Genomic DNA, 19,715 nt, shown 5'->3' on the forward strand with positions numbered 1-19,715 from the left:
ATCCTGTGTTTTATTGTTGAAAGTGAAGAAATTTTTTTTTTGACTTTAAAAAAATAATAATTGTATGTATTTTTCTTTTTACCTTACATGATAATTTTTATAATTGTTTATATTTTTTTTTTTTTGGTATGTTAATATAGTCATAATATTTTTTAATTTTATAGATATTATTAAAGTTCTAGAAGGAATCAATATAAAGAAAGAAGTTATATTTTAATTTCTTAGATTAAATTTGTAGTTATTATTATGTTTATCTTTTTATTAGAAAATACTTTATTGACTATTTTAAAATAGTTTTGTGATAAATTATGCAAATTTAAATTAGCAAAATATATTTCTTTTTAGGATTCGCTAAAATGATATTTGATTATGATATGCAATTTATGTAGAGTAAAGAAAGGATAAAAAATAAATATCTAAGTTTCTGTAATTAGGAAAATATAATAAATCTAAGTTTCATGATATTGAAGAATGGTCCATATAAAAAGGAATAAAATCTGTTAATTTTTGAAGATAAGAAGAAATAAAAAATTAGAAAAAGAGCTCAAATAATTGAAGAAAAATAATTTTCAACAAATAATAAGAAATAAAAATTAGGAAAATATCTCAAGTAATTTAAGGAATAAAAAGTTAGAAAAAGAGCTCAAGTAAGTTAAATTGAAATAATGAAACAATTATAAATTACTTTAGTAATAATAGAGTTAAGTTAACAATTAATTTACAATGATTTAGCGGGTGAAATAATTGAAGAGAAATAATTTTCAACAAATAAATTAATAGAAACTAAAGAAAAGGAAAAAAAAAAAGGGCAGTTGAGGCTTTATGGTCAATAATAGCAATCGACCAAAGGTGAAGATGAGAAGACAATAACTTATTCTTTAGAAGCAAAGTAGAATTTAGAGCAACAACAATAAATTTTCACAAATTTACCATGCATCAGAAAAGGACTTTTACCTAATATAATGAAAAAAATAATTTTTATAACTAATTTTATAATTATAGTAATTACTCAATATTGTGAATATATATATGTAATTATATTCTTATAGACTAATGAAATAAAAATATAGTATCTTTATGGAGAAAAAGGAAATTTTAGTTAATCAAAAGAAATAATGATTGTATATTTGATATATTAATGTTTGTATTGGATGAGTAGTTTAATTTATGTTAAGAAATTAGCGTTCATTTGTTGCAATTAATTAATAATTAGTTTAAATTTTCTTTAATAATTTATTTATTTATTTGTTTAATTATGTTTTAGATTATTAATTATCTTTATATTATTGATACAGAAAATTATTGTAGGGCTTACTCGAGTTCCTACGGTTATACGTACTAGTGAACAACGAAGAAAAGTGCGAGAATTATTAAATATATTAAAAACATAAAAATGAATCCCGAGGACTATAATAATGACTTGACTCGTTTTGATAAATCATATTATAAATTAATAATTGTATACAAGAGATTGTTTGGAAATGAGGTTTAAGGACAAATAGTGAAAAATATAAAGTCCTTAAAACATGTTTATATTATCCAAGTGAACATGGTATCCTTAATTGACTATGGAATAGCTATGAAGGTAAAGGAACTTATAGAAGACTTATTAAAGAATTTATTAAAGAGTATGTGAATTGGGTAGCAAAAAAGACATATAGTTATTCTATTGGCAAGGGAAATATATCACGATACCCTATATTGCCAAAGATGAATTATGAATTGTCCGAGAAAGATAAGGATAGATTAGAAAAATCAATTCTTGTCCATAGAATAGATTTGTAATTATTATCATGTTTGTATTAATAAAGTTTGTTAAATTTGAAACAATTTATATTTGAAGCATATCTGACAGTGTAGTTATATTCATAAAAACTTACATGATAAAAACGATGCCTACTATACCGTCATTGCTTATTTATTAGGGTGGTGATATCATTTATACTCCAATGGACACATTTTTTGTTAATGGATATTCAAAAATGGTGACACTTGATGAAGAACTAAATTTTACTGTATTGCTATACAATATAAAAAATATTTTGCAACTCACTTGTAATGTGAAAATTATAAAAATTTTATTTAGAGCACCATCTTTTAAATATGGTAGGAATTTGATATTTACAACAAGTCAAATTTGGGGGGAAGATGATATTGCGATTATCCATCACATTGCTAATCAATTTTCGAGGTTGCAATTTGTGGAGTTATTTGTTGAATATAATGATGGTACATCTACATAACATGTAATGCAACCAGTTGAACCTTCATGCTGTAATTTTAGTGAAATAGATGGTTGTAGTCAGAGCATAACTAATGATGGAAATGATAACGAGAATGAGGACGTAGATGACGATTCAGATGATGATGAAAATTTTGAGACTAAATGTAACGCGAATAATGAGGAGGATGAGGATGATGGTAGCTGTGAAAATGAAACAGCAGATGAGGACGATGAAGAAAACTATTATGATGAGGATGAAGAAAATGATGACAATATGGGAATAGCATTGTATAACCATATTGGTATAAGTTCAAAAAGCTTCAAAAAGTATGAGCGAACTGGTTTAAAAGCATCAATATAAAAGAGACTACTCACCCTCGCGATGAATCTGATGTAGATGGTATGCTGTGGGATCCGTCATCTGAATTCTATACTGGCATGTTCTTTGAATCAAGAGATGTGGTTAAAACAACTGCAAAAATATACACATGAGAGTGTGTTGACAATTTCAAAGTTAAAAAATGAAGAACAACACTATTACAATAATTTACAATCGTCTGGAAAACTACTCATGGCAATTACATGCAATACCAAAGAAATCGAGTGGATTTTAGGAGATTACTAGATATAATAGCCTAGTGCCCTTACTGAATTACAAGATCATAGAAATTTTGACTCATTTTTTATATCAAGGTATATTCAAAATATGCTAGTCGAACAACTAGATTTTAAGGTGAAACCCAAATTTTGACTCATTTGGCAGAAAGGTATATTCCACCACAATATCTTTTCTTCTTTGCTTAATTTATTGATATTGTTTTAACTCTATAAGGCAAGGTAATGTGGATCCAACTTAAGAAATCCCAACCATCTGCTTCTAAAAATCAAATTGGTCATTGTTTAAATCTCGCCCAATTTAATAAAAAGTAAATAAAATAGTATCTAACTTACATCATAACTCTTACAATGTAGAAACTCCTTTCAGGATCAGTCTTCCTTTATGAAGTGTATATTTTTGTTCTTTTGTTCTAAAGCATATTGGAGACAGTGGGATGTAATCTACTTTAATAGTTATTGTTCACCTTCTACTTGCATATGAGCCTGATAAAAGAAGAAAAAAATGCTATTGCCATTTAAGGTGAGGAAAGAAATTATTTTTCTTCTTCATAGATTATCTTTTTTATTAATTAAGAGATTGTTAGTATTAAAAGGCTAAAAAATAAAAAATAATATAAGATATATTGGAATACAAGAGACAGTTTTATGTCAACCTAAGAAAAAAGGCTCCCCAACAACTACAAGGATGCTTGTGCTTTTACACGGACTTTCGAGAACAAATATTGGACCAGGGAAAAAAAAAGGGAAAGAGTAAAGTCTAAGCGCATATGGCACGAAACCAGCACTGCGGGCGGGTTGAAACCACCCCCATCAATGAATATAGAGGATAAGAGAACGAATCCCTTATATATTAAAAAAAAAAAAGAAACTTAATGAAAACTTTTTTTTTTCTGAATATGAAGGAGCTTTGGCTTATCGACATTTGTGACGAAGACGGTCCGACCCCTACACCCCAACCCCCTCTGCTCTCCCCGCCTATCTCAACAACCCACGCGGCGATTGCCAAATTCCTGTATAAGCGGATAACATGAAGTGAAGAACATAATCTAGATGCCTCTACTCTCAACAAGTTGCTGGTCGAGATCGTGAAACTCTCGCTCGAGAAGTGAGCTGGTCCAAAAGGCCAATATATAAGCAATATGAAAGGGTTTAAAAGAAATGTATAAAATCCATTAGACCCAAAGGACTGGCTTAAAGCCCAAGTCTGCTCCAAGTTCTACAACAAAAGAAAAATTACGGAGCCTTTGCTTAAAACCCTCTCTTCAAGAACAAACCATCATGTTCAATAGCATCTCCACCATCAAGGGCGGTAGAGAACCACCAGTCTGATCCTACCTTAAATACTCAAAGACATCAATATTGTTCAAACTAATTTTTCAATACAAAAGGATGAAGCACCTGAGAGCGCAACAACCAAAAGCTTTCGATAATTAGAGGATAGGCACAAAATACCTTCAACATTGCTTGGGCATCTAGCTTTTAGCTTCGATGATGGAGATCATGAAAAAGATAAGAATAAACCTCATATTCCTTATTCTATCGATCTTCATTAGGTGATCGAGCAACTCTTTTATCCCTCACCTACAATTAATAAAAGACAAACACTTATCAGACAATGCTATTGGAGGCAGACAATGTTCAACCATTTAGTCCATCAAATGCCATTAACAATGAAACCTAGAATAACATAGCAAATTAATATTGAAGACCAATACAAAGAAAAAGATAAATAATAAAATACTTTATTATTAGATTTTTATTCATGGATAATGGACCATATATGTAAGATAAAGCAAACAAAGCCATGAGATAGGTTGCCAGTGGCTAGTCCTTGTAGAAACTAAAAAATTGAGTATAGTTGAGAGAAAGTTTAGAGAGGAAGGAAAAAAATAATATTGGAGTTCTTCTCTACAAAATTAGTGTATATAGGTATTAATAGTGAGAAAATAAATAAAAAGAGATGGATTCCTGTCTCTCACGTGACTTGAATGTGGCTTTCAAGTGTTGAGAAAACAATTCTTACTCGCTTTTTCAGAAAAAACGAGACCCACTGAGTTTGACCAAGATTTTGTCTTTGTCAATACTAAAATTTAATTAGACTTTTATTAGAGTTTATGAGTTTAATACACCAGAAAGACTATGAAAACTTAATTGTAATTTTCCAAATAGTTTAAAGGTGTTTTTGAACTTTTGCCTTTTATTTAATTTGAAAATTAGATGAGTTTTGAAATGAAAAAGATAAATTGATTTGAAGTGGATTTGTATTTTAAAGATTAGAAAATGATTTTTACTCAGTGGAAAGATGAAAGTTGGGGAAAGAATTTTAATTTTTAAAATAAATTATTTTAGTAAAAGAAATATATTATGAACCAAAAACTATATTATATAATAATTTAATAATATGTTGTAAATATAAGTAGTTTTAGAATGTTTAAACTTTTATGAATTAAAATGTATTAAAAATAAAAACTTAGAGTAAGAAAAAAAAATTAAATTTATTATTTTAATTAGACAATAAAATTAACTTGTATTAAAATAAGATTTTATTCTAATCTGATAATGAAATTAATTTTGGACGAGTTTAATATTTGATAATAAGTTCAAGGATCAAATTGTAATATTAAGTTACTAGTTTAGTTCTTCAACTAAACTCAATGGAGTTTTAATGTAATAAAAAAAATGCAATGACTCATATATTAGACCAAATTTCAGAGGGTAAATAATATTTAACTCTTACATTTTTTAACCTGTTAAAAATATTAAATATAGTGTCTTGAGTCAATTTTATAAGTTAAAGTGCTTATATGTCTTATATTAAATAGTAAATTGACTTAAATACTCTTATTCAAAATCATTTTATATTTTTTTCTTCTTCTTTTTTTTTAATCCATTTTTAGCATATTCTTAAAAAAATTGTCTCTATTTCTCAAAACATTAAAAGAAAGAACTTTCTTCTTATTCATTCAAATAAAAACTTAAAGAAATTAAACACTATTTTTTATATTCTTATTTCTTTTGCATTCACTTTAAAAAAAAAGTAAAAATAAAATAGAATTATTTCATCTGAAAAGAATAAGAGGGAGAGGAAGGTACTAATTTAAAAAGAAAAGAATTTGAAAATAAAGAAAAATGCAAGTTTTTTAAAAATTAAAAAAGAAAAATTAATCCAATATCTCTAGATTTTTAGTGCTAAATTCAACAAAAAAAATTTAAGTAACAAGGAGTAAAGATATTTAGATAATTTTATGTGTAAAATGAATTAGATTATTACTTCAATCTATAAAACCTGCAGGAGATAAGTTCAGACACTTGATTAAAGAAAATATTTATTCAAATACTGATGTAATAAAAATAAAAAAATTAAGATACTAAATTTGTAATTATTCCTATAAAAATTTGATTCATATTATAATTTTTTTTCTTTTCGTGAGAATTTACATTTAAGGTGAAATTATCTGTAAATACCAAGTTGTATGTAGGAAATTTTTAAAAATATCCTAAAATCAATTAAAAAATATGATTTTTATTATGTAATTTTTTTGTCAAGAATGCTGTTTTTCTAATTTTTTTAAATTATAGTGTGGCTGTTTTTTAATTATTTTTTGAAAGTAATTGTCATCGTTTTTCAATTATTTTTTGAAAATTTGAAAATAAAATTTAAAATTTTTTTTTTTTTTATATTTTGACATAGTAAAAATAATTAGAAAAATATAAATTCATCAATATTTCTGATATTTTTCCTTGTGTGTGTGCAGGGATATTGTTTGAGCCCAAATGAATATTGTTTAAAAAGAAAATGGCGCCTCAAATAAAAAAACAGATAATTAAAAAGTAAAATAATTTCGCATGTTCTCAAAAATAATAATAATATCACAATCTAATCACATATGAAATAATTTAGATCCATAACGCTATATGGATATAGGTGCTAGATATAAGAAGTGGAGTAAAATTAATAAGAATTATAATTTTTACTGTATATTTTTTTAAACAAATTATTTTTAAATATGTGATATAGTTGTTTTTCAGTTATTTTTTGGTTGCTTTTTAATTATTTTTTGATTGTTTTTCGGTTGTTTTATCTAAAAATAATTAAAAAAATAACTAAAATATTTATAAAAAAGTTAAAAGATCATATTTTTAAATTTTAATTCAGTAAAATTGAAAAATTAAAAAACTATGAATTTTTTGATAAAAAGGGAAATATAACACGAGTATCTTTGAATTTCTTCAGTTTTTAATTTTTTTCCTAATCTTTTTTTCTACAAAAAAAAAATATTACTTCATTCAAATCTAATATAATGGCTATGAACAATTGCTTTCCATAGTGGCCGAACAAAGCTTAACGGATCTTATTCCCGATCAGTTCTGATGTGTCTAAATTAGTACTCGCAAGTATACGAATCGAATAATAGTTCTGGCAAACTTATCACGAGGTTGATCTCAAAAGGAATTATAAAGCATATATTATAAAAATCAACTATCACATAAAATACTAGAAATAAATATAAACACTCTAAGCCAATGTTTTGAGAATGATCTTAAGTTTAATAAAAGAAATTAAATAACCAAAAAATAAATATGCAACTTGAATGATTAATATGAACTATATGATAAAATAGCATTTAGTCTAGCTTTTACTTAGTAATCCCCTTAATTCCCTTTAAGTCCAAATCTAACAAATGAGATGGTGATGTGCTTTTTTCCCTAAGTCACTCAAGCTAATGATGTAACTTAGATTTTTTATACCAATATAAATTAAAGTAAAAATGATGTTTTTAATACTTTTAACCTAAAGATTTTCATAACAAATATTACTACTAAATTGATATGATGGTCAACCAATAATAATAGATGAAACTAATGAATATATGAAGGTAAAGAAATTATTCATTAACTCAATATATATAAGGTTCATACATAAGTAAAAAGCTAAACTAAACACTTATGGAACTTAGCCTAACATACTTAATCCAACGATCATTGTAATTAAATAGAAAGACTTAAGATACATAAAACAGAAAACTAAAATTCCCTCAAAATTTAAAGACCCTTCAAGGAATGAAGAAGATTGGTCCTCTTTCTCCACGTCTCTGATTCTTCGAAGAATGATGCAACTAAAGCCAACTAGATGTAGAAGATGATGAAATATAAAAATTTCTGTAGAGAATGGTAGAAACCTTCTCTAGAGAGAATCATAGCAGCCGAAGAACTCCCTGTTTTAATTAACCTCTACTTCTTATAGAGATCCCCTTGTTAGAGTTCTTTTCTCAGCACATAACGACTATAGTTATCCCTTACTGTCCTAAACAAAGTAAACAACTTAAAAGATAATTATCCACTAATTACATCATAATTACTTAAATCTCTATTTTTGGACCTTAATGAATTAAGCTGAGCTCAAGCTATTGATAGCCCACGTGTCTGATTCCCGAGTTTTTTATAGCCGTAGTCCAATTAAAGCCTATTAGTGCATTTTTAGCTCAAATTCTCCTATTTGGTGATTATTTCCTGAATTAAGATAAGAAAACTAAAGTGAGGTAAAAACACATATTTTCACCATATTATATATAGAAATATATCATTAAAGCTCTAAAATACCTTTAAGTATCTATATATAATTTGGATCAATCAAATACCCCCACACTTGAAGTTTTACTTGTCGTCAAGTAAATAGTAACATAAGAATCAAAATTGTTGCAAAAATCAATAAAGCAATTCAAGTATTCATCATCTACACATGTTCATAACAAATAACCTAACTTATTATCAAGGAAGACAATTATAATGCATAACCCATATTATAATAATCTTATTCAAGAGGGAGAACCTTTATATTCAAATAAGAGATCAATAGGCATTTATATTTTTCACTTGCTTTGCAAGCTCTTTTTCTTAAATTTCTTTTTTTCCCACCCTTTAGATTTACTTGATACTTGAGGTTTCTTTCTTTCTTGAGATGTTATATCTTTTTACATAAATACAAATATGGTTAATGAATACACCTGGTTACTCAACAAAACAAAAATCAAGATGCTTTACATACTCATAATTTCAATTGCCTTTTTATGTAAAAATCAACATTGGTCATGAAGACCCCGGTTACTCAGCAACTAAAACTAGCGGAGTAGAATTATTAACTTAGAGCTTTTAACTTGCCTATATCATTTTTCATAAACATAGGTAAACCATAATAATAACAAGGGAATAATAACCTAAATCATACACTTTTAATCATACCCATGCAAATGTTGCTAAACTACTAATCATGTCCTTATGCAAACAATGAACACTTAATCATTTAAGTGCAATCAACTCGTGAGTTCACATTCATTTGTGTTTAAAAATCAATTCAAGAACTCAAAGATTTATCGTTATAATAACCAAAAAGTTGAGTATATAATAGTTTTAAAATTTCTTTTTACAAAAACTAATCAAAAGCTACTAAATACTTGGCATATATAACAGAATTACTCTAATTCATTCCCTCTCCCCCCCTCCCCAACACTTATTTCAATATCTTGAAAATAAAAGAAACACATAAAAGAGAAAAAAATAGAGTAATTCCTTTAGGAATTGGAGTGCCATTTGAATCACCATCAGCCATAAGTAATCATCATCCCATATAAACCTTAAATAAGCTTAGAGAACCATCATTGATAAGAGCAGATTAGTGTAAAATAAAACATCATAAATAAAGCAGAATCAGAAAGTTCTTAGTACAAAATAAATGCATAATAGAAATCCTAAGTAGCTATAAAGCATGGAAATCCTAAGATAGCTAAAAATATAAAAATAATTGTCCTATGGTAACTAGATAGCTAAGTCCTAAAAATAAGAAAAAACTTATTACAAAACTAGAATCAATGATGAGGTGGGGATGATGGTGATGGAGAAGCATTAAAATCGACCGATTCGAAGTACCAATCGAGTTTGTATTTTTAAATTCAAATTAAGAATCTTTTTGTTATTTTTGGTGGGAGATGAACAATTTTGGAGACCTAATGAATTTCAAATTAAAGTTATTGTACTATTTTTATTATTTTTTTTACCCTTTTTTTAAGGAGGGCTGCTTGGCGGATCTTGTGCATGAGGTCACGTGTGCACAGTGCTACCTCGCACCCTCACGGTATCATCCGTGACTTGCGGATGATTGCCCTCAGGGTGCCGCTGCTGCACACCTCGCAGCGCCATCCGCGGCTCGTGGGTGACTGCCCGTGAGGTGTCGTGTCACGGCTCGCGGAAGCCCCGTAAGGTCGTGGCCTGTGCCAAGGCCTCACGTGTTATAGCAACTGCGCTCCTTGTGGCAGCACTTGTGGCTCGCGGCCTGCTGCGACCTTTCGTGCTGCTAGCTGCTGTTGCTTCAGGCTCGTGTCATTCCTGTCGTGATTCTACTACGGGTCCGTGTAAAATTTTGCTGCCGCAACGTGGCTTGCTCAAAAATAATTTTTGTTTTAAAGGAGTTTTAATTGTTCCTAAATATAATCCTAAGGGTTATTAAGTAGTCAAAACATGTAGTTAAGTAGTTAGTAAATATAGATATGCTTACCTAAGTAAAAATAAAAGGCTTAAGAAAATTTTGACTAAAAGTCTTGACTTTTATTATTAAACGATAAAAACCAAGTTGCAATTAATAATTTAAAAAAAAAAACTAAACTACCAAGGGGGACTTGACTAAAATTAAGACTTAATTCCTAACTAAAGACAAGCATTGCAAGGGATACTCAAATCCTAAGTAATTATATTTCCTAAGGTGTCCTCGACCTCTTTTGGTTGTTTTTGCTTCGGGTATTGCCATAGTCATACTTCTTTGGACGTCCTCGACCTCTTCTGGTTATTTTTGCTTCGGGTATGCCATAGTCATACTTCTTTGGACGTCCTCGACCTCTTCTGGTTATTTTTGCTTCGGGTATGCCATAGTCATACTTCTTTGGACGCCTTCTCGCTTTCTTTGAGTGAGTTATGATGTCACACTCACTTTCACATTCATCCTCACTATCCCCTCCCGAATCGTCACCTCCCGTTGAGATTTCATCAATTAAGTACTTCTCTTGATAATTTCTTTCATATTTTTCAATTTTTATTATTTCCTTAAGAGTTAATGGCTTCTCCATTGGCCTTGGATAGGCTCGGCGGTAGGCATAAAAGGCGGTGATTTCTTCAGGCCTAAGATCATACTCCATCCTAAGCCTTTTCCTTAGGTGCCACTTTTTGGAAATTCCAAGTGGAGGTGATGGTATAGGTGCAGGGTTGGGTCTTCTAGCTCTTAAACTAGATGGAATTGATGGTGAATAGAATGTGTAGGCACCTTTCTTCTAATTTTTTCTGATTTTCTTAAGGCAAGTCTTGAGCTTAGTGACTTGGACCTATGTGTAGGGAAACTTGACTTGGACCTTGGTGAAGGTGGTAGAGAGTCTACCTCCTTCTTGATGCTGCCTTACCTAGAGTTCATGACTATTAAGAGCTATGAGAAGAAAAGGACTAGTTTTGAGTAGCTCTTAATGAAGGCATGAAAGGCCTATATATAGTCTTTTCTTGTAATCTAATTCCGTCTAGGATTTGGTTATGTTAAGTCATTAGGAATTGAAATGCTTATTTACCCCTTAATTATTTGTCCTAATCCTATAAAGAAGCAGAAACCCTAGTTCATCATATTTTTTACATTCATATGCTTTTTGATTAAAACTAAATGACCTCTATGTAATACATATAATCTTATAAATACTTGAAGCATAATATTGACTAGTAAATTAAGTGTTACCATATAAAGCTCCTTTGTTGTACTTGATGATCATGTATGTGTTCGGATAGTTGAATCTCTTACAGGTTCTAAAAACAACCGAGAAAATACTTTAAATTAAAAACTAAAGTAGTAAAAATATAAAATATGTAATATACAAGTGCTAAATTTATTGTCTACAACTAGACATTGACAAAGGTTATTTCAAATTGGAGGTGCTTCCATGCATTCCACTTCATGTCCAGAGGTCATCCCTTCATAATATGGTTTTGAGTGATGGCTATTAACTTTGAATCGTTCTTGGGTCTTAACATTACGTAATTCCACCGCACCATGATCGAAAACCGTTATACTTCGAAGGGGCTGTTTTATCTGGATCTAAGCTTTCCCGAAAAAAGTTTAAAGCGTGAGTTAAACAATAATACTTTTATTCCAGGGGCAAAAGATTTACACAGTAAACTCTTATCATGTTGCTTCTTGGTCCTTTTTTTTATATAGCTTGGCATTCTCATATGCCTCACTACGCATTTCTTCTAGCTCATTTAGATGCAATACACGCTCTTCATCTACTTTAGTTAAGTCCATATTAAGCTCCTTAATAGCCCAATATGCTTTATGTTCTAATTTTACCGGTAAATGGGAAGCCTTGCTGTATACTAATCTATAAGGACTCATTTCAATCAGTGTTTTATAAGCCGTTCGATATGCCCAAAGGGCATTATTCAAGTCTATAGCCCAATCTTTCCTAGATGGGCGCATTGATTTCTCAAGTATTGACATAATTTGTCTATTGCTAATTTTCACCTATCCTGATTTTGTGGATGATAAGGTGTTGTAACTCTATGAGTTACTCCATATTTCTTTAGTAAGGTGCTAAATGTCTTGTTGCAAAAATGTGTTCCTCCGTCGCTAATGATTGCTCTAAGTGTTCTAAACCTGCTAAAAATATTATCTTTTATGAATTTGCATACTATCTTAGCATCATTAGTTCGTGTAGCTATTGCTTCTATCCATTTAAACATATAATCAACAACAACAAGTATATATTCATAACCATGAGAAGGTGGAAATGATCCCATAAAATCAATGCCCCACACATCAAACAGTTCAACCACAAGATTAAAAGTTTGAGGCATTTCACTTCGTTTGCTAATATTTCCACTTTTTTGGCACCTATCACATTTAGCACAAAAAATATGAACATCTTTAAATAACGAATACCAGAAGAAGCCTGATTGCAGAATCTTATAGGCTATTTTCTTACCACCAAAGTGACCTCCATAATGCATTTCATGGCAAAATGCCAAAATGCTTTGTTGCTCATCTTGAGGAACATATCTTCTGATCATTTGATCATAACAATGTTTAAACAAATATGGGTCATCCCAATAATAATGCCTACACCTTGATAGAAATCGTTTCTTTTCCTGCCATGTTAAGTCAGTTCTCATAATATTATATGTCAAATAGTTCACAATGTCAACATACTATGGCTCACGATTTACTACAAACAATTGTTCATCAGGGAAAGTCTTATCAATTACTTTTTTAGAACTAAGGTTATCAAAATCAGAAATCAACCTCGAAAGGTGATTCGCTATCATGTTTTCATTGCCTTTTTTATCTTTTATCTCGATATCAAATTTTTGCAATAAGAGCATCCACCTAATAAGTCGTGGTTTAGCATTAGGCTTAGTTAAAAGATATCTCAAAGTTGCATGATCTGAATGAATAATGATTTTAGATCCCACTAAGTAAGATATGAATTTGTCTAGTGAAAATACAACAGCTAGAAATTTTTTTTCAGTTATCGAATAGTTTACTTGGGCATCATCAAGAGTTTTGCTAGCATAATATATTACATGTAAAGCTTTATCAACTCTTTGGCCCAAGATTGCTCCTATAGTATAATCTGATGCATCACACATAATTTCAAAGAGAAGATACCAATCAGGTGCCACAATAATAGGTGCACTAGTCAATCTTTCTTTTAAGATGTTAAAAGCAGATAGGCATGTATCATTAAAAATAAAGTTAACATCCTTAGCTAGTAATTTAGTTAAAGGACGAGCAATTTTAGAAAAGTTTTTAATAAAATGCCAATAAAATCCTACATAGCCAAAAAAACTTCTATTGCCCTTTACTGAAGTAGGAAGGGGTAATTTGCCAATTAAATCGATTTTTGCCTCGTCAACTTCAATACTTTTACTAGAAACAACATATGTCCTAGCACAATACCTTGTTTAACTATGAAATGACTCTTTTCCCAATTTGTTAAGTTACATTCAATGCATCTCTCAAGAACGCGAGTCAGATTGCTTAGACATGCATCAAATGAGGAACCAAGAACTCAAAAATCATCCATAAATACCTCGATGCAGTTTTCTAACATGTCAGAGAAAATAAAAAGCATACATTTTTGGAATGTTGCTGGAGTATTGTAAAGCCCAAAAGGCATACTTCTAAATATAAAAGTTCTAAAGGGACATGTGAAAGTTGTCATATCTTGATCTTCAGGTGCAATGGATACCTAGTAATATCCTGAAAGTCCATTAAGAAAACAATAAAATTCATGTCCTGCTAAACACTCTAATATTTGATCTATAAAAGGAAGAAGAAAATGATCCTTCTTTGTTGCGGCGTTTAACTTTCTATAATCAATACACATTCTCCATCTTGTTGTCATTCTTGTGGGAACTAATTCCCCTTTTTCATTTTTAACAACTGTTATGCCCGACTTCTTAGGCACTATATGAACAGGGCTTACCCAATTACTATCAGCTATAGGGTATATAATACCCTCATCCAATAACTTTTGAACTTCCTTTTTTATAACTTCTTTCATGTTACGATTAAGTCATCATTGTGTATCTCTAGCCGCTTTAGAATTGTCTTCTAAAATAATTTTATACATATACATTGATGGACTAATCCCTTTAATATTAGAAATTCCCCACCCAATAGCTTTTTTAAGTCTTCTCAATTCTCTATTAGTTGCCTCTTCCTCTAAAAGAGAAAGATCAGAGGCTATAATCACTGCGTACGTATTCTTTTCTCTTAAGAAGACATATTTGAATGTGTTAGGCAACTCCTTAAGCTCAACCTTAGGTGGTTCATTAATAATTTTTTATTTACTTCCAGTGAGTGAATCTAAAGGTTCAATAATGCTTTCATCAAGTAACACTGGAATAGCTTCATGTAACTTATCATGTAAGTCTAAGACTTCTTCATCTTAACTTTCTTCATACTTTTTCAATATTAATGCAACTTCTAACTTATCATCCTTATCCTGTAAATATGTTTCATAAATAAAATAATCCATGCAATCAACATATGAACATTCATCAATTGAAATGCTATGAGATATAGTTAGAGAATCAAACACTTTAAATTCTACAGTCTCTCCCAAGACTGTCAGAGTTAGCTACCCATTGTGCGCGTCAATAACTGTTTTGGTAGTTACCATGAAAGGTCTACCAAGGAGTATTGCTTGCTCCTTATCCCTTGTTGATGTACCTTCCATGTCTAGAACCACAAAGTCAGTAGGGATTATCAGTTTCCTTACTTGAATCAGCAAGTCTTCCATTATTCCTCTTGGATACTTAATTGACCTATCAGCTAGTTGCAAAGATATGGTAATTGGCTTCAATTCTCCTAAGTAAAGTTGTGCATATGTTGAATATGGCATCAAATTGATGCTTGCTTCCAAATCCAACATGGCTTTAACAACCTTTTTATCTCCCATTATAATATCAACGGTAAAGCTCCCAGGATCTTTCATCTTAGGAGGTAATTATTATTGGAGAACTGCACTTTTTGTTTCAAATACCATAATTTTTTCATTATTCCCATATCTCCTCTTGTTGGAATTAAGTTCCTTAAAGAATTTAACATAAGCTAGCATATTCCTAATCACATCCAACAAGGGCAAATTAATGTTAACCTTAGAAAGCATATCAAAAATTTCAGAAAATTGCTTGTCCTGTTTGCTTTCTTTCAATCTATTTGGGAATGGAATAGAAGGCTTATAAGGCTCAGCTGCCTTATGAAACTTAGGTCCTGAAAATGCTCCTTTGTCTTTCTCTTTCTGCCCAAGATTGGGCTCTATTCTTCCTTCTTTTTGTAAATCTCCTTCAGTTATTTCTACATCAACTAGTCCATCTTCTTTTGATGTACTGCATAAGAAGAATCTTTCTCAATTAAATTTTCAACATTATTACCAAATAACTCACCATCGTTAAGAACAACAATTGCTTTAGCTTGCTCCGGTTGACTTGGCAATTTTCCTTTCTTATTTTTCGTACAGCTTCAGCAAATTGCCCAATTTAAATTTTCAATCGCTTCACTGAAGCTTCTATGGAATCAGTTTTCTTCTCATTCCTCTCCATTCTATCATGGGTAACTGTCATAAAAGATTGGAGTATTTCCTCCAAACTTGATTTTCTTTGAGGGCTTGTCCTTGATTAGGGAATGGTGGGTTTTGATGCCTTAGATATTGAGGCTCTTGATTCTAATACTGAGACTGATTTTAGTTCCTCAGTATTTGTGATGGGTTATGATCGTTATTTCTCTAAGAGAAATTTGGATGATTCCTCCATCCTGGATAAATGTTGGAGTATGGATTACTCCTAAGTTGCATAGGTTGATAAGATTCCATCAAATTAACCTCTTCTGCATAAGTCTTATAAGACGAACAAATATTAGTACCATGACCATAAACACCACATATACCGCATACCTCATTGCTTTGTACATTCTTAGTTGAAACAAGAATCTTGTTTAGTTAATTTGGCTATTTGCATAGCCATCTCATTATTAGACACAACTTTATTTACTCCTACTCTTTTTGTTCTCACACTCTTTTATTATGAATTGGCTCCTACCATCTCAAAGATGTCATAAACTTCATCAGCAGTTCTTTCTAGCATAGCACCCCCAGCTACATTATCAACCATACATTGATATTGTTGTGTTAGACTATCATAAAATGATTGGTTAGTCACAAGGAATGGGTATCCATGGTGTGGGCATTGCAGTAAAAGTGACTTGAAGCGGTCCCATGCTTCATGAAAGGATTCAGTATCCTTTTGATAAAAGTTGGAAATTTCAGTCCTTAATTATTTGGTCTTTTGATGTGAGTAAAATTTATTCATAAATTTTTGATAAACTTCATCCCAAGTTCTGAAAGAATTAGGAGGCAAGGTTATTAACCAAGCTTTTGCTTTATCTTTTAATGAGTAAGAAAAACATCTCATCTTTAATTGGTCTTCATTGAGTCCACATAATGAGAATGTATGAACCATAGCATAGAACTCTCTAATGAATGTCAATGCATCCTCACTAGCCAATATCATAGAATGATGGAAGCATATTAAATTGGATGTTCTTCAGCTTATAATTCCTAGATGCATCGCCTAAGACTATGCATGAAATAGTGTTACTAATTATCGGACGAGCATAATCCTTTATGGCCATTTGCCTTTGAGCTGCAACTTTTCTTTAGTCATTAGCCATTATCTCAACTTTTCCTTCGAACTCTTGTTCTAGCTTTTCTTCAAATTCAATTCCTCTTTGAGGTACAAACTCACTCTCTACCTCTTTGTCTTCTTTTTTTTCTTAACAATTGATCTCAAGTTGTAGGGATTTTGAGTTGATGAATCACCTGATCTCGTTTTCCTACTAGGCATACAAAATCAAAGAAAAAATTTCTGATTAAAAAAAAAACATAAAAAAACAGAATTTAAAAATAAAACAGAAATAAATAACATGCAACACACAAAAATATAAGAAACAATACTCGACAATTAATCAATATAATATTGATATAATTTTCTGGCAACCTTGCCAAAAACTTGATGTATCTAAATTAGTATTCGCAAGTGTACGAACCAAATGATAGTTTGGACAAGCTCACCACGAGGTCGATCTCACAATGATTATAGAGCATTTATTATAAAGACCAACTATCACACAAAATACTGAAAATAAATATAAACACTCTAAGCTAATGTTTTGAGAATGATCTTAAGTTTAATAAAAGAAATTAAATAACTAGAAAATAAATATGCAACTAGAATGATTAATATAAACTATATGATAAAATAGTATTTAGTCTAGCTTTTATTAGTAATCCTTTAATTCTCTTAAGTCCAAATCTAACAAATGAGATGGTGATGTTCCTTTTTTTCTAAGTCACTCAAGCTATGCAACTTAGGTTTCTTATACCAACATAGATTAAAGTAAAGATAATGTTTCTAATACTTTTAACCTAAAGATTCTCATAATAAATATTACTAGTAAATTGATATGATGGTCAACCAATAATAATAGATGAAACTATGAACATATGAAGGTAAATAAATCAGTCATTAATTCAATATATATAAGGTTCAAACATAAGTAAAAAGCCAAACTAAACATTTATGGAACTTAGCCTAACATACTTAATCCAACGATCATTGTAATTAAATAGAAAGACTTAAGATACATAAAACAGAAAACTAAAATTCCCTCAAAGTTCAAAGGCCCTTTAAGGAATGAAGAATATTGGTCCTCTTTCTCCACGTCTCTGATTCTTCGAAGAATGATGCAACTAAAGCCAGCTAGATGTAGAAAATGATGAATTATAGAGATTTCTGCAGAGAATAGTAGAAACCTTCTCCAGAGAGAATCATAGCAGCCGAAGAACTCCCTATTTTAATTAACCTCTACTCCTTATAGAGATCCCCTTGTTAGAGTTATTTTCTCTGCAGATAATTACTATAGTTATCCCTTATTGTCCTAAACAAAGTAAACAACTGGAAAGATAATTATCCACTAATTACATCATAATTATTTAAATCTCTATTTTTAGGCCTTAATGAATTAAGCTAAGTCCAAGCTATTGATAGCCCACGTGTCTGATTTCTGACTTTTATAGCCACAGTTCAATTAAAGCTCATTAGTGCATTTTTAGCTCAAATTCTCATCTTTAGCGATTATTTCTTGAAAACTAAAGTGAGGTAAAAACATATATTTTCATCATATTTAATATAGAAATATATCATTAAAACTCTAAAATACCTTTAAATATCTATATACAATTTAGATGGATCAAACTTCTCATAATAACTTAAACTAACTATAGAAGGCTTAAAGATCCATAAATTATTTGATTAAAGAAGTTCTACGAGCGCAAGACGACACCTGCAATTTCTAGCTGGCTCGTAATCAAATTCAAGCCAAACACATTATTATTACTTGCCTTTGAAACCCTAACTTTTTGAGCAAGTTGACTTAATTACTAATTAAGCAACTATCAATCATTATCCAAGACCAATTCATATAACAAGAATTTCTGACGAACATTGACCATACGATTTTATCTTCCAAAATGAATATGAACCCATATTTTTTTTATATCATATACTTGGTATAGACCTTCTTTAGACGCATTCAAAATAGAATTGTTGAAAATATTAATATGTTATTTTTGACTTGGTGTATCATTCTTTTGGTCCCACTCATAATCTTATCATCTGCACCAAATTAAAATTCTTCTTTATTTCCTTGTGGCAATCGGCATATGATCATAATTAAAAAAGAAAATATTTCGTTATATTCTATAACAAAGAATGATATGATCAAATCTTCCTCCTATAAGTTATTTAGAACATGCATTTGATGTCATGATATATATAAACATGTACCCAAAAATTAATGTGTGTAATTAAATAACATGCAGCTAACGTTTCTTAATTATTAATATGATTTGTTGAGGGATCATTTGAAAAGTCAATTTAATCATAATTGGTACAAAAAGCTAGCTACGTAGTATTTAAATAAAAAAATATTTCTGAAATTCTATTTATCAGCTCAATTCTTTAGATGAAATAATAAAATAATAATTTTCATAAAATTAATATTAACATGTTTATGTTTGAAATATTAGACAATTTTTATATTATTAAGTAAATATTTCAACACAAAATAAGGTGGGTATGTGCTGAAACTTTTACTTACCAAAAATGTTAAGTTTTTTTTTTTTAGATGAAATAATTGTTTGACAGCTTGAAAGTATATTTTGTTGCAAATGTTCTTTTACGCATGTCAAATAGTCAATCCTTATATAAACCAATTGAAAATTCCAATAAG

General features: G+C 30.0%; 1 non-coding gene across 1 annotated transcript; it reads left to right on the plus strand.

Moving 5' to 3' along the window:
- Positions 1-16,595: 16,595 nt before the first annotated feature.
- On the plus strand, positions 16,596-16,702 carry LOC112536339. Its single transcript, XR_003080381.1, has one exon. It is a non-coding gene; the product is annotated as a small nucleolar RNA R71 (small nucleolar RNA).
- The last annotated feature ends 3,013 nt before the right edge of the window (positions 16,703-19,715 follow it).

This window comes from Ricinus communis, chromosome 8 (genome assembly GCF_019578655.1).
Source record: "Ricinus communis isolate WT05 ecotype wild-type chromosome 8, ASM1957865v1, whole genome shotgun sequence".
Lineage (NCBI taxonomy): Eukaryota > Viridiplantae > Streptophyta > Magnoliopsida > Malpighiales > Euphorbiaceae > Ricinus > Ricinus communis.